Here is a 14,609-nt window from a genome sequence, read left to right as displayed (position 1 = left end):
ACACATTGTCGATGTGTAGCAGCGGGAGCAAAACCTGGTCCTGGACATCAGTCATGCAGCCACAGGAGCCAGGGACCAAGCTCTCGACCCTCCGATCGAGAGATGGTCAACCTTACCCTTTAAGCCACATTGTCCCTGCTCAGCAGCAGAAGTAAGAATAGGTCAAGTGTTTTTGACCCAAGACTCATCGAACATGCGGCTGCAGGATCAGGGGACCGAACCCTCGACCCTCCAGTCGAGAGACAATCAACCTTTTCCTTCAGCCAAATCATCCACAAAATGTTACTGTTTGTGTGCCATGAGTGCACTGTGAAGTCCACTCAATAGTTAATTGAGATTTTAGGTGACTCAAAAAGACTTCCTTCCAAACTATAATAAGAATAAAAAAGGATGTTGCATTGGCCGGGAATTGAACCCGGGCCTCCCACGCCGCAGTCGAGAATTGTTTAGCTAAAAGCCCTGAACCGTTTCCCATTCATTCTCTATGGTAGTGCTAAACCACTACGGATGTAATATACTTTTGGCCACTACGACTTAGTGGCGCTGTCCCGAGTTTTTCTTCAGAAGTCGCGTGCCCTCAGAACCTGTCATTCAGAGCGAACTGCGGTGGAGACAAGACACTATCTACTTTCTTCGAATTCTCATCACGCAGTATTCACTAATCAAAGGTAAGAGACTTTGTTTGGCATAAATTTAAAACTATACGGTCAATTTATCATTATTTATTTTCTCTGTCAGACAATATTGGTGCAATAACGTGATAAATTACACTATCAAACTTGATTTAACAAACAAACGTTATCTATTTAATGGTCAAGTAAAGTAAACTTTTATCAGGACCATGGGTGTTACACTATCTTTCAGAGTCAAATTAAGTCTTAACTACAATATCAAATGTCATTTTGTTCCTCAATTATTTGATAGGAACTCCTCTCCTGCCCCATTTGCCCCTCTCCAAACTCATACACTTAAACTCATACACTTAGGCACACAGTTTTTTTTCCCACATCTACTGCCCCTCTCACTCCCCCCTCTATTCTTGCTCACACATGCTGTGCTTTCCCCCTCCTGCTGCTCCCACCCCACCGTCTTACCCTTTAGTTCTCAGGCAGACTCTCAGATGTACAGAAACACGCACACACGCGCGCGCGCACGCGCGCACACACACACACACACACACACACACACACACACACACACACACACACACACACACTTCCTCCCCCTTAGATCCCAGAGTAGATGAAGATCAGAAAGGTGTGAAAAACTATTGTCTTTTTGACCTTCTGAACTTTTTAGTGAAGATCATAGAAGTTTTGCTGCTATAAAATATTTAATTGGCCATTTCTATTTGAGTGGGATTAATATGTGATCTGAAATATTCTGGTATTTTTTTCACAAATATCTTCTCACTGTATCTGATTAAAATGAATCTAAAATTCTATTATTTTCTTTTAGGTAAAGATGCACATGAAAGTGTTGTTCTTCCCAGGGAAAGTCTGTGTTGTGTTCTGCAAGGGACCACTCGGATTTCTCCTCTAGGAGCCGTCAAAGGAAGCCAGAAGAATTAAGGAGGACTCCACTCTGCAGGACAAGTCTGCCCCCATACGGGCTGACCTTGTTCAGCAGAATGCTCTGGCTGTGGTCCGTCGGAGAGGAGGGGATGCCTCAGACCGTACGGAGGTGCTGGGAGACTACATCCTGCAGTTTGGGAAGTATAAAGGGAAGTCTTTCAGGTGGCTTTTGGAGAATGATATAGGGTAGACAATGTATCTTATTAAGAACTTGCAAAAGGAGGAAGCATCAGGTGACAGTGTGACTGCAGGGCATAGCAAGGACAGCCTACAGTCCTTTGTCAATTATTCCCTCAGTTTTGCTGAGATCCAGTCTCTCTGAACCTATGAGGCAAGTGGTTATGGCAGCCTCATTGGAAGATGACCAGCTGGTTGGCTTTGGCACTCGTGCTAAGAGCACCTGGAAGGAGATTTGGGACGGCAGAGCTGATGGCTATATAGCTGTTAATATAATTTTTTTTAATGAAAATCTGCTTTTAAGATTTATAGTTTCAGTCCTACAAGTTTTTAATGATTGGTGTGGGCTTTGTTTTGTGTTACAGATCTGCTTTAATCTGGGGTGCCTCTGTCTGCTTCAGCTGCCTCTCTAAGTTCATTTTAAATGTTCACCTTTGATCTGTACTTTGTCTTGTTTGAGGCAACTGCAGAAAAAACTCTCACACATGTAGCATGTGGCAAAGTAAGGAGTGTAGCTATCTTTTCTAACTGCCGTTGTACAGCACCCTAGGTGACTGACAAAAAGACTTCCTTCCAAAATATAATAAGAATAAAAAAGGATGTTGCATTGGCCGGGAATCGAACCCGGGCCTCCCGCGTGGCAGGCGAGAATTCTACCACTGAACCACCAATGCTTACACATCAAACCAATTTGAAATTTTCGGAAAAATCGGGAGGAATTGCAGGAGCCCGAACCCTCGACCTTCCAGTCGAGAGACGATCTATCCCTGCCACGTTGTCAGCAAGAGTAAAGCCAGTTCAAGTGTCTTGACCGGGGACCATCAGACATGCGGCCACGGGAGGAATTGCAGGAACCCGAACCCTCGACCTTCCAGTCGAGAGACGATCTATCCCTGCCACGTTGTCAGCAAGAGTAAAGCCAGTTCAAGTGTCTTGACCGGGGACCATCAGACATGCGGCCACAGGAGAAGAGGAGCGAACCCTCGACTCTCCGGTCGCGAGACAATCGACCTTCCCCCTTGAGCCACATTGTCGCTGTGCAGCAGCGGGAGCAAAGCCTGGTCCTTGACATCAGACATGCGACCACAGGAGCCAGGGACCAAGCTCTCGACCCTCCAATCGAGAGACGGTCAACCTTACCCTTTAAGCCACATTGTCCCTGCTCAGCAGCGGGAGCAAAACCTGGTCTAGTGACCTGGTTTTAGCTGTCTTGACCGGTCTGGTCCTGGACATCAGACATCCGGCCACAGGAGCCAGGGTTCTGGACATCAGACATACGGCCACAGGAGCCAGGGACCAAGCTCTCAACCCTCCAGTCGAGAGACGGTCAACCTTACCCTTTAAGCCACATTGTCCCTGCTCAGCAGCGGGAGCAAAACCTGGTCTAGTGACGATCGACTTTACCCCTTGAGCCACATTGTCGCTGTGCAGCAGTGGGAGCAAAGCCTGGTCCTTGACATCAGACATGCGACCACAGGAGCCAGGGACCAAGCTCTCGACCCTCCGATCGAGAGACGGTCAACCATACCCTTTAAGCCACATTGTCCCTGCTCAGCAGCGGGAGCAAAACCTGGTCTAGTGACCTGCCCCAGCACATATAAGACATGCTGCTGCAGGAGACAGGGAGCAAGCTCTCGACTCACCCGTCGAGAGTAAGACTAGGTCTAGTGTTTTTGACCAAGCACTCATCGAACATGCGGCTGCAGGATCAGGGGACCGAACCCTCGACCCTCCAGTCGGGAGACGATCAACTTTACCCCTTGAGCCACATTGTTGCTGTGCAGCAGTGGGAGCAAAACCTGGTCCTGGACATCAGTCATGCAGCCACAGGAGCGAGGGACCAAGCTCTCGACCCTCCGATCGAGAGATGGTCAACCTTACCCTTTAAGCCACATTGTCCCTGCTCAGCAGCAGAAGTAAGAATAGGTTAAGTGTTTTTGACCCAACACTCACCGAACATGCGGCTGCAGGATCAGGGGACCGAACCCTCGACCCTCCAGTCGAGAGACAATCAACCTTTTCCTTCAGCCACATCATCCACAAAATGTTACTGTTTGTGTGCCATGAGTGCACTGTGAAGTCCACTCAATAGTTAATTGAGATTTTAGGTGACTCAAAAAGACTTCCTTCCAAACTATAAGAATAAAAAAGGATGTTGCATTGGCCGGGAATCGAACCCGGGCCTCCCGCGTGGCAGGCGAGAATTCTACCACTGAACCACCAATGCTTACATAGCAAACGAATTTTAAATTTAAAAAAAAAATCAGGAGGACTTGCAGGAGCCGGAAACCGAACCCTCGACCTTCCAGTTGAGAGACGATCTACCCCTGCCACGTTGTCAGCAAGAGCAAAGCCAGTTCAAGTGTCTTGACCGGGGACCATCAGACATGCGGCCACAGGAGAAGAGGAGCGAACCCTCGACCCTCCGGTCGCGAAACGATCAACTTTCCCCCCCTTGAGCCACAATGTCGCTGTGCAGCAGCGGGAGCAAAGCCTGGTCCAGGACATCAGACATGTGACCACAGGAGCCAGGGACCAAGCTCTCGACCCTCCGGTCGAGAGACGGTCAACCTTACCCTTAAAGCCACATTGTCCCTGCTCAGCAGCAGGAGCAAAACCTGGTCTAGTGACCTGGTTTTAGCTGTCTTGACCGGTCTGGTCCTGGACATCAGACATCCGGCCACAGGAGCCAGGGTTCTGGACATCAGACATGCGGCCACAGGAGCCAGGGACCAAGCTCTCAACCCTCCAGTCGAGAGACGGTCAACCTTACCCTTAAAGCCACATTGTCCCTGCTCAGCAGCGGGAGCAAAACTTGGTCGAGTGACCTGCCCCAGCACACATAAGACATACTACCGCAGGAGCCAGGTACCAAGCTCTCGACTCACCAGTCGAGAATAATACTAGGTCTAGTGTTTTTGACGGAGCACTCATCGAACACGCGGCTGCAGGATAAGGGGACCGAACCCTCGACCCTCCAGTCGGGAGACGATCGACTTTACCCCTTGAGCCACATTGTCGCTGTGCAGCAGTGGTAGCAAAACCTGGTCTAGTGACCTGCCCCAGTACACATAAGACATGCTACTGCAGGAGACAGGGACCAAGCTCTCGACTCACCCGTCGAGAGTAAGACTAGGTCTAGTGTTTTTGACCAAGCACTCATCGAACATGCGGCTGCAGGATCAGGGGACCGAACCCTCGACCCTCCAGTCGGAAGACGATCGACTTTACCCCTTGAGCCACATTGTCGCTGTGCAGCAGTGGGAGCAAAACCTGGTCCTGGACATCAGTCATGCAGCCACAGGAGCCAGGGACCAAGCTCTCGACCCTCCGATCGAGAGATGGTCAACCTTACCCTTTAAGCCACATTGTCCCTGCTCAGCAGCAGAAGTAAGAATAGGTCAAGTGTTTTTGACCCAACACTCATCGAACATGCGGCTGCAGGATCAGGGGACCGAACCCTCGACCCTCCAGTCGAGAGACAATCGACCTTTTCCTTCAGCCACATCATCCACAAAATGTTACTGTTTGTGTGCCATGAGTGCACTGTGAAGTCCACTCAATAGTTAATTGAGATTTTAGGTGACTCAAAAAGACTTCCTTCCAAACTATAATAAGAATAAAAAAGGATGTTGCATTGGCCGGGAATCGAACCCGGGCCTCCCGCGTGGCAGGCGAGAATTCTACCACTGAACCACCAATGCTTACATAGCAAGTGAATTTTAAATTAAAAAAAAAATCAGGAGGACTTGCAGGAGCCGGAAACCGAACCCTCGACCTTCCAGTCGAGAGACGATCTACCCCTGCCACGTTGTCAGCAAGAGCAAAGCCATGGTCACCTACAGGAACACCACAGAAATGCAATCAAAATACTTCACTTTATTTATCAGAGGATGTACTGTATGCAAAGTAGAATCTTTTTTCGCTGTAATTCCTCAAAAAGTTTCTTTCCCTTCTCTCTGTTTGCCTGTACATGACCTTTTAGTGCTGTAAAAGATGCTACAGTAAATCCTGGATCAGCTGTGCAGATGGTGTGACTGTGTGGTAAAGCTTTGTTAAAGTTGTCACGCACATACTCATATGCCTTTGGAGAGTAAAAGTGCAGTGTGGTGGCAAACTGCTTATAAAATATAAAATAGTATTTTATTGGGGAGGTGCCCCAATCAAAGCGTCCTACAGAGTATCAGCAGCTTTAGAGGGAGGAGACGAGCGCATTAATGGAGAGGAGCGCACCGGAGGGGGCGAGACGCACAACCTGAGAAAAAGGAAATGCTGAAAAGAGGGAAATAGGAAGAAATAAATATAAATGTTGAAATTCTTTTGAATGCAGAGGCTGTGAATGTTCAGTTTTCTTTGGCTATAAAAAGGCAACAATAGCCTGTAGTTTAATCCTGGTGTTTCTCTTCGTTAACGATTATTGAAGCGAAATCAAAAATAAATGCATGACATTTGAAACATATTAACATGTGTGGGGGAAAACACGATCTTTATGTCTTCTTTGATTGTGCCTATGTCTCCTCCTAACTACAATAACAGCAGCATGTTGTGTGTAACACTGGTCTCCTGCATTAACACCTTCCTTTCAAAGGTGTTAAATACAGACACAGTCACAATCACCGAAACATTTTTTAGTACAAATTCTGAATGAGCTTCATTAAATTTACAATATGATCAACTTGTGACTGTTGAATTGGTGTGTGTGGAAGACAATGCAGAACATTTATCACGTTTAAGCAGCATGATGCTCAGTTAATATTACCGTACCTGCTGTTACGTTACATTACGTGGAAGGTTATCCACTGTAACAATTGATTTCATCTCACACTGATTTTAGGTGACTCACTAAAAGACTTCCTTCCGAAATATAATAAGAATAAAAAAGGATGTTGCATTGGCCGGGAATCGAACCCGGGCCTCCCGCGTGGCAGGCGAGAATTCTACCACTGAACCACCAATGCTTACATAGCAAGTGAATTTTAAATTAAAAAAAAAATCAGGAGGACTTGCAGGAGCCGGAAACCGAACCCTCGACCTTCCAGTCGAGAGACGATCTACCCCTGCCACGTTGTCAGCAAGAGCAAAGCCAGTTAAAGTGTCTTGACCGGGGACCATCAGACATGCGGCCACAGGAGAAGAGGAGCGAACCCTCGACTCTCCGGTCGCGAGACAATCGACTTTCCCCCCCTTGAGCCACAATGTCGCTGTGCAGCAGCGGGAGCAAAGCCTGGTCCTGGACATCAGACATGCGACCACAGGAGCCAGGGACCAAGCTCTCGACCCTCCAGTCGAGAGACGGTCAACCTTACCCTTCAAGACACATTGTCCCTGCTCAGCAGCAGGAGCAAAACCTGATCTAGTGACCTAGTTTTAGCTGTCTTGACCGGTCTGGTCCTGGACATCAGACATCCGGCCAGAAGGAGCCAGGGTTCTGGACATCAGACATATGGCCACAGGAGCCAGGGACCAAGCCCTCAACCCTCCAGTCGAGAGACGGTCAACCTTACCCTTAAAGCCACATTGTCCCTGCTCAGCAGCGGGAGCAAAACCTGGTCTAGTGACCTGCCCCAGCACACATAAGACATACTACCGCAGGAGCCAGGTACCAAGCTCTCGACTCACCAGTCGAGAATAATACTAGGTCTAGTGTTTTTGACGGAGCACTCATCGAACACGCGGCTGCAGGATCAGGGGAGCGAACCCTCGACCCTCCAGTCGGGAGACGATCGACTTTACCCCTTGAGCCACATTGTCGCTGTGCAGCAGTGGGAGCAAAACCTGGTCCTGGACATCAGTCATGCAGCCACAGGAGCGAGGGACCACGCTCTCAACCCTCCGGTCGAGAGATGGTCAACCTTACCCTTTAAGCCACATTGTCCCTGCTCAGCAGCAGAAGTAAGAATAGGTCAAGTGTTTTTGACCCAACACTCATTGAACATGCGGCTGCAGGATCAGGGGACCGAACCCTCGACCCTCCAGTCGAGAGACAATCGACCTTTTCCTTCAGCCACATCATCCACAAAATGTTACTGTTTGTGTGCCATGAGTGCACTGTGAAGTCCACTCAATAGCTAATTGAGATTTTAGGTGACTCCAAAAGACTTCCTTCCTTTACATTTTAAGAAGGATTATAAATTGTTACTAAAATTACTTTGATGCCGATGGCGGTTACAATAACACGGTCCAATCATATGAGAGATAATTTTACCTTTGAGTCCTATGTGAAGGTGTTCTCTTCAGAATCAGCACTGCAAAGACAAGATGATGGCGTCCACCTTCACAACCTGCTGCTTAAGTCTGGCTGCATCATGGTCACCTACAGGAACACCACAGAAATGCAATCAAAATACTTCACTTTATTTATCAGAGGATGTACTGTATGCAAAGTAGAATCTTTTTTCGCTGTAATTCCTCAAAAAGTTTCTTTCCCTTCTCTCTGTTTGCCTGTACATGACCTTTTAGTGCTGTAAAAGATGCTACAGTAAATCCTGGATCAGCTGTGCAGATGGTGTGACTGTGTGGTAAAGCTTTGTTAAAGTTGTCACGCACATACTCATATGCCTTTGGAGAGTAAAAGTGCAGTGTGGTGGCAAACTGCTTATAAAATATAAAATAGTATTTTATTGGGGAGGTGCCCCAATCAAAGCGTCCTACAGAGTATCAGCAGCTTTAGAGGGAGGAGACGAGCACATTAATGGAGAGGAGCGCACCGGAGGGGGCGAGACGCACAACCTGAGAAAAAGGAAATGCCGAAAAGAGGGAAATAGGAAGAAATAAATATAAATGTTGAAATTCTTTTGAATGCAGAGGCTGTGAATGTTCAGAATGTTTTCTTTGGCTATAAAAAGGCAACAATAGCCTGTAGTTTAATCCTGGTGTTTCTCTTCGTTAACGATTATTGAAGCGAAATCAAAAATAAATGCATGACATTTGAAACATATTAACATGTGTGGGGGAAAACACGATCTTTATGTCTTCTTTGATTGTGCCTATGTCTCCTCCTAACTACAATAACAGCAGCATGTTGTGTGTAACACTGGTCTCCTGCATTAACACCTTCCTTTCAAAGGTGTTAAATACAGACACAGTCACAATCACCGAAACATTTTTTAGTGCAAATTCTGAATGAGCTTCATTAAATTTACAATATGATCAACTTGTGACTGTTGAATTGGTGTGTGTGGAAGACAATGCAGAACATTTATCACGTTTAAGCAGCATGATGCTCAGTTAATATTACCGTACCTGCTGTTACGTTACATTACGTGGAAGGTTATCCACTGTAACAATTGATTTCATTTCACACTGATTTTAGGTGACTCACTAAAAGACTTCCTTCCGAAATATAATAAGAATAAAAAAGGATGTTGCATTGGCCGGGAATCGAACCCGGGCCTCCCGCGTGGCAGGCGAGAATTCTACCACTGAACCACCAATGCTTACATACCTCAGTGTTCCCTTAGGCGGTTCTTCACTGTGACTGTGACAACATGGACAGCAAACATATGCAACGCAGCAGCCGGTTCACGTCATGAAAATTGTCACAAAATGTGTTTTTTTTCCTGCAGCTATGAATAGAGGCGGTAAACCACACCATGCATAAGAAATGAATGAACAAGCGGGACCAGGCTAAAAAAAAAAAAACTCTGCGCCCAACGTGGGGCTCGAACCCACGACCCTGAGATTAAGAGTCTCATGCTCTACCGACTGAGCTAGCCGGGCTTGTTTTAAACATGAAATGTTCCCTTTATATAACGTCTCATCACCCTCACCTAAGTATTGTTGATAAAAATCGTCTGAGATGTGTTATCTGCATTGGAAAGCATGCATGCAAGCTTCTTCCATAAATGTGTTGTATTTGATTCTTTACCAATCGATAATCTAAAATAACTGTAGGTACTGTAGACCAGGGGTTCCCAAACTTTTCAGGTCAAGACCCCCAAAATAAGGGTGACAGAAACTGGGGACCCCCAACTGTTCTTTAAGGTGGTTCATTAGGCATATAATGTAGCGACGGCCACGCACACACTAATAAACCTATCCAAAAACTAGGAACACAAAATAATAAAACAGCCTAAAAACGGACTTCCGGTTAGCTGATGGAGTAGTTGGACGCACGTGAAATCGCTCTCCCAGACGTATTGAGGAATACCCTCCCTAGAACTCGAAAAAACGATACTTAACAGTTTGGTTATAGATGAGTGGGAGACGGATCACAAAAGGCCTTAAAGAAGAAAAAATGCCGAAATATCAGGATAAAAGTTCCTCGGCGGTGAAAGCTAACACCGTAGCAGATCAAGCTAGTACCGGCAGCGCAGCTAAAGGTGCAAGCGGGCAGAAAATCCCAGGCTCAAGCTTAGACCCCGAAAATATACTTACAGCGATACAAGACCGAAAGGATGACCTAAAGGGGGATAACGATAACTTGAGAAAAGAGCTTAATCAGGTGGGACAAGAAATCAAGAGAAAACTAGACGGCCTTTCAACGGAGATGCAGGGTCCGTCTGACCGAGTTGGCGAAACGGAGACACGGGTGGAGCAGGTGGAGGAGTGGGCTTCGGAGGCGACGGAGGCACTCTGCACCTGCCTGGAACAGCAAAAGGCCCTGCAGCGAAAACTAACAGACCTAGAGTCCGCAAAGAGTATATTGGAATAAAGAAAGTATATTGGAATAAAGAAAGTCCTGAAGGAAAAAGGGATCCGCTTTCAAACACCGTACACGAGCATGCGGATTCACTGGAACACTGGACCCCGAACGTACGCAAGTGCCCAGGAGGTGCTGCGGGATCTAAAGAAGCGAGGTTTTCCCGTGGAGGAGCCGATGAACAAAAATATTAGCGAGACGACTCAGGTCACAACAAATGCAACAGTCAATACACAAGATCAGAGACCCGGTAACCAATAAAATAACCTATGAACCGCAAGAAGTTCAAGAAATCTTTAAAGACTATTACAAAACCCTGTACTCACAGTCTGAGGTTGTAGAGGAAGAACAAATAAAACAGTTCCTATTATCGTTAGATCTACCCTCAATAGGAAAAACACAAAATGATAATTTAACTGCACCCATAACAAGAAAATAATTGGACATAGCGATCAGAAAACTGAAAACAAATAAATGCCCTGGGAGTGACGGCTTTCCGAATGAGTGGTACAGGATATTTAAGGAAGATCTCGCGTCTGTAATGCTAGACTCTTTCAACTGGACACTCAATAAAGCAATGACACCACCTTCATGGAAAGAAGCTGTGATATCTGTCATCCCTAAAGAAGGTAAGAATAGAGAATGTTGCGGATCCTACCGTCCAATCTCTATTCTAAACGTAGATTATAAATTATTTACATCAATAATCTCAGCTAGAATGGAACACTTTTTGCCTGATTTAATAGACGAGGACCAGACCGGATTTATAAAAGGACGACAAACACAGGATAACATCAGGAGAACCCTTCATATTATTGATCAAGTAAACAAACAAAAATTGACAGCAGCCCTGATAAGTCTTGATGCAGAAAAGGCATTTGATAGGGTTAGTTGGCCTTTTTTGTACAGAGTGCTCGAAAGGCTGGGATTTAATAACCAATTCATGAAGTGTATTAAATCTTTATATAAAGACCCAACCGCCAGAATCAAAATCAACGGCCATCTGACGAGCAGTTTTAAACTGTTCAGAGGTACTTGTCAGGGATGCTGCCTGAGTCCTTCTCTATTTGCAATGTTCATAGAGCCTTTAGCTCAAGCCATCAGACAAAACAAAGAATTTAAAGGTGTCAACATAGCAAGGGAGGAACATAGAATTGGATTATTTGCAGATGACATTATAACTTACCTCCAGGATCCAAATACAACTCTCCCCCTACTTATGACAGTTTTAGATGACTACGGTAAGATATCTGGTTATAAACTAAACATCACAAAAACACAAGTACTCTCTCTGAACTACAAACCAAACCAGCTAATCAGTCAGAAGTATTATCTAAAATGGGAAGCAAAATCAATGAAGTATTTGGGTGAGCTACTCACTCAAGACCTGAATAATATATATGAAGCAAATTACAGCATTATTAACAATAAGATACAGAAAGATATGACAAAATGATCAACACTAGTATTGGACTTTAGTTCAAGACTTGAGGTAGTGAAAATGAATGTGTTGCCGAGGTTGCTGTATCTCTTCCTCTCACTACCAGTCAGAGTCCCAGAATCTCAGTTTACAACTTGGGATAAACAAATATCTCGGCTAATCTGGGCAGGTAAAAGACCAAGGGTAAAATTCAAGACTCTTCAAATCGACAAGGAGAACGGAGGTCTAGCTCTCCCGAATCTTAAGGAATACTTTTATGCTGCCCAAATGAGGTACATTGTGTGTTGGTGCTCTTCAGAGTACCAAGCTAGATGGAAACATATTGAGCTGAACGTGATGCAGTTTCAACCCCAGGCCAGACTAGGTGGAAAAGAAAGTATAGACAAAAAAGTGGAGAACTTTATTTTAGAGGGAACACTGAAAACATGGTTTGAAGTCGTTAAGAAGTATAAATTGGAAGGGGATAGTAAACTTCTGATATGGCCTTCTCAGAGCCCTAGATTTAAACCTGGAGTGATGGATAATACATTTGCTAAGTGGAGTGAAAAGGGAATAACAGCTATATGTACACTCATAGAGAGAAAAAGGTTTAAAACTTTTGAGAAACTGAAACAAGAATTTAAGCTAGAGAATGGGGACCTATTTAGGTATTTACAGCTCAGACATTTCTATGATACAGAAATAAAAAAAGAAATCTCAGCTAAAGGTAGCAAGGTGGTTGAAACTCTGATTGGTGCTTACAAAAACACTCCATCAAAGATTGTTTCTAAACTTTATAGAAGTTTGCAGAAACAGAATGGAAGCAATACATGGTATGTTAAGACTAAATGGGAACTAGAACTGAATACAAACTTGTCAAAGAGTGACTGGCATTCTATTTGTGAAACACAACAGTCGTCCACAAGCTCTAGAAGGTGGAGGGAATTTGGGTGGAAAAATGTTATACGCTTTTTTTGTCACACCCCAAATAAAAAATAAGCAACTCGGTATTCCTCAGCAATGTTGGAGACAGTGTGGGCAGATGAATGCCAATAACTCACAAAAAGTGGACTGATTACCAGTATAAAAAGACAGATAGTGATATCTGCTGTGCAGAAAAGACTTAAGAGGATATATAGACACAGAGCCCCTCACTACTTTGATGTGTGTTTGTGTATGTTTTGTTGTTAAATTTGGAAATAACAAATAAAAAGTAAAAAAAAAAAAAAAAAAAAAACAGCCTAAAAACAATTAAAATGTACACATTAATTTAATTTAATGATAATATGTCTTATATGACATTAGACTACATCGCGACCCCCCTCTTGGTGGCTGGCGACCCCCACTTTGGGAACCACTGCTGTAGACAACAGGAAAAATGCCTTTCTAAATCAGCTCACTACTAACAATTGCATACAGTTATATGAAAAGAGTGTGGTCATACCATATTCTAGTCACTTCATATATAATGTTTTATCAACCGTTTAGTATACTCATGCTACTTGGAGGGAAAATGTGGCTGACCAGTAAGGAGGCAAAAGACATGCCCCGTGTGAGGCTCGAACTCACGACCTTCAGATTATGAGACTGACGCGCTGCCTACTGCGCCAACGAGGCCTGAAACACTAAGAACCCGGATGCCTTTAAAAAGCCACCCCGAGTCTATCTATGTATAATACACAATAATTAAACGATGGTACATAATTAGCTTTATAACACACAAAGGGCAGTTGTTATCCCGCCACCGGCTACAGCAATGGCTACCGATTAACATAAGCGAATATTATCTGGTGGATGCAGTACCGCTCATTGTCCACCAGATGGAGGCAAAGCGCTTCTGGCTACCGATTAACATAAGCGAATATTATCTGGTGGTTGCAGTACCGCTCATTGTCCACCAGATGGAGGCAAAGCGCTTCTGGCTACCGATTAACATAAGCGAATATTATCTGGTGGTTGCAGTACCGCTCATTGTCCACCAGATGGAGGCAAAGCGCTTCTGGCTACCGATTAACATAAGCGAATATTATCTGGTGGATGCAGTACCACTCATTGTCCACCAGATGGAGGCAAAGCGCTTCTCGCAGGAGCTGCAGGATTTCCACCACTCCAATTTAAATACACTGCTCACAAATAATAAGTACGATTCATCCGTTTAGTTTTGTTAATAATTTAAAAACGATTTAAATAAAAAAATGCATATCAACTATGACTATGTCTTCTAAGTTTCTTCTAATTTTTGGATGTATTCAGTTAAAACATCTCCACTCATGGAGTAAAAACTAGAGAGGAAACCACCTTAAAAAGAATAGTCTTATAATAATTTAATTTCGCCAGTTTAAACTGCGGCCAAAAACATGCATTAACTAGATTAGCTTTCACATTAGCACGAAGTTAGCAGCACCGCCACATGGTTACAACACGCAATGCCACTATAACTTTCCAGAAATTGCTTTTAAAAGTTTACGCGAATTACTTTAAAATGGCAACAAACGCGTAAACCCTGAGCATGAGCGACATTTAACCGCAAAGAAAAGTTGCATTTCAGCTGTTTAAAACTCAATAAGGATAATAAATATGTAACAATCAGCTGACTCTGGCACCGCAGCCTTTAAGCTAAGACTTGCGCCGTGCGAGCCTAAAACGCTAACATCCAAGCACCATTTTTTAGATTAAAATCTTAAACTCTTACTGTAATATAAGGTTGGCAGTTACTCACTTAATGTCGCTGGGTTTCACACGTTTTGCTGCGTTTTCCTCCAAGTGTCCTGCGCATTAAGTTTGGTATGGAGCTGCT

The 14,609-nt window shown here is 44.7% G+C and overlaps 7 non-coding genes across 7 annotated transcripts; all 7 read right to left on the bottom strand.

Moving 5' to 3' along the window:
• Window positions 1-2,354: 2,354 nt before the first annotated feature.
• Window positions 2,355-2,425, bottom strand: trnag-gcc (transfer RNA glycine (anticodon GCC)). Its single transcript has one exon. It is a non-coding gene; the product is annotated as a tRNA-Gly (tRNA).
• Window positions 2,426-3,907: 1,482 nt separating this feature from the next.
• trnag-gcc (transfer RNA glycine (anticodon GCC)) lies at window positions 3,908-3,978 on the bottom strand. Its single transcript has one exon. It is a non-coding gene; the product is annotated as a tRNA-Gly (tRNA).
• Window positions 3,979-5,384: 1,406 nt separating this feature from the next.
• Window positions 5,385-5,455, bottom strand: trnag-gcc (transfer RNA glycine (anticodon GCC)). The gene has a single exon. It is a non-coding gene; the product is annotated as a tRNA-Gly (tRNA).
• A 1,183-nt stretch (window positions 5,456-6,638) lies between these two features.
• trnag-gcc (transfer RNA glycine (anticodon GCC)) lies at window positions 6,639-6,709 on the bottom strand. The gene has a single exon. It is a non-coding gene; the product is annotated as a tRNA-Gly (tRNA).
• Window positions 6,710-9,116: 2,407 nt separating this feature from the next.
• Window positions 9,117-9,187, bottom strand: trnag-gcc (transfer RNA glycine (anticodon GCC)). The gene has a single exon. It is a non-coding gene; the product is annotated as a tRNA-Gly (tRNA).
• A 210-nt stretch (window positions 9,188-9,397) lies between these two features.
• On the bottom strand, window positions 9,398-9,470 carry trnak-cuu (transfer RNA lysine (anticodon CUU)). The gene has a single exon. It is a non-coding gene; the product is annotated as a tRNA-Lys (tRNA).
• Window positions 9,471-13,356: 3,886 nt separating this feature from the next.
• trnam-cau (transfer RNA methionine (anticodon CAU)) lies at window positions 13,357-13,429 on the bottom strand. Its single transcript has one exon. It is a non-coding gene; the product is annotated as a tRNA-Met (tRNA).
• Window positions 13,430-14,609: the final 1,180 nt, after the last annotated feature.

Source organism: Labrus bergylta, chromosome 24 (assembly GCF_963930695.1).
Source record: "Labrus bergylta chromosome 24, fLabBer1.1, whole genome shotgun sequence".
NCBI lineage: Eukaryota > Metazoa > Chordata > Actinopteri > Labriformes > Labridae > Labrus > Labrus bergylta.
The sequence above is the reverse complement of the archived record's forward strand: the minus strand, read 5'-3'. Positions and strand labels throughout refer to the sequence as shown.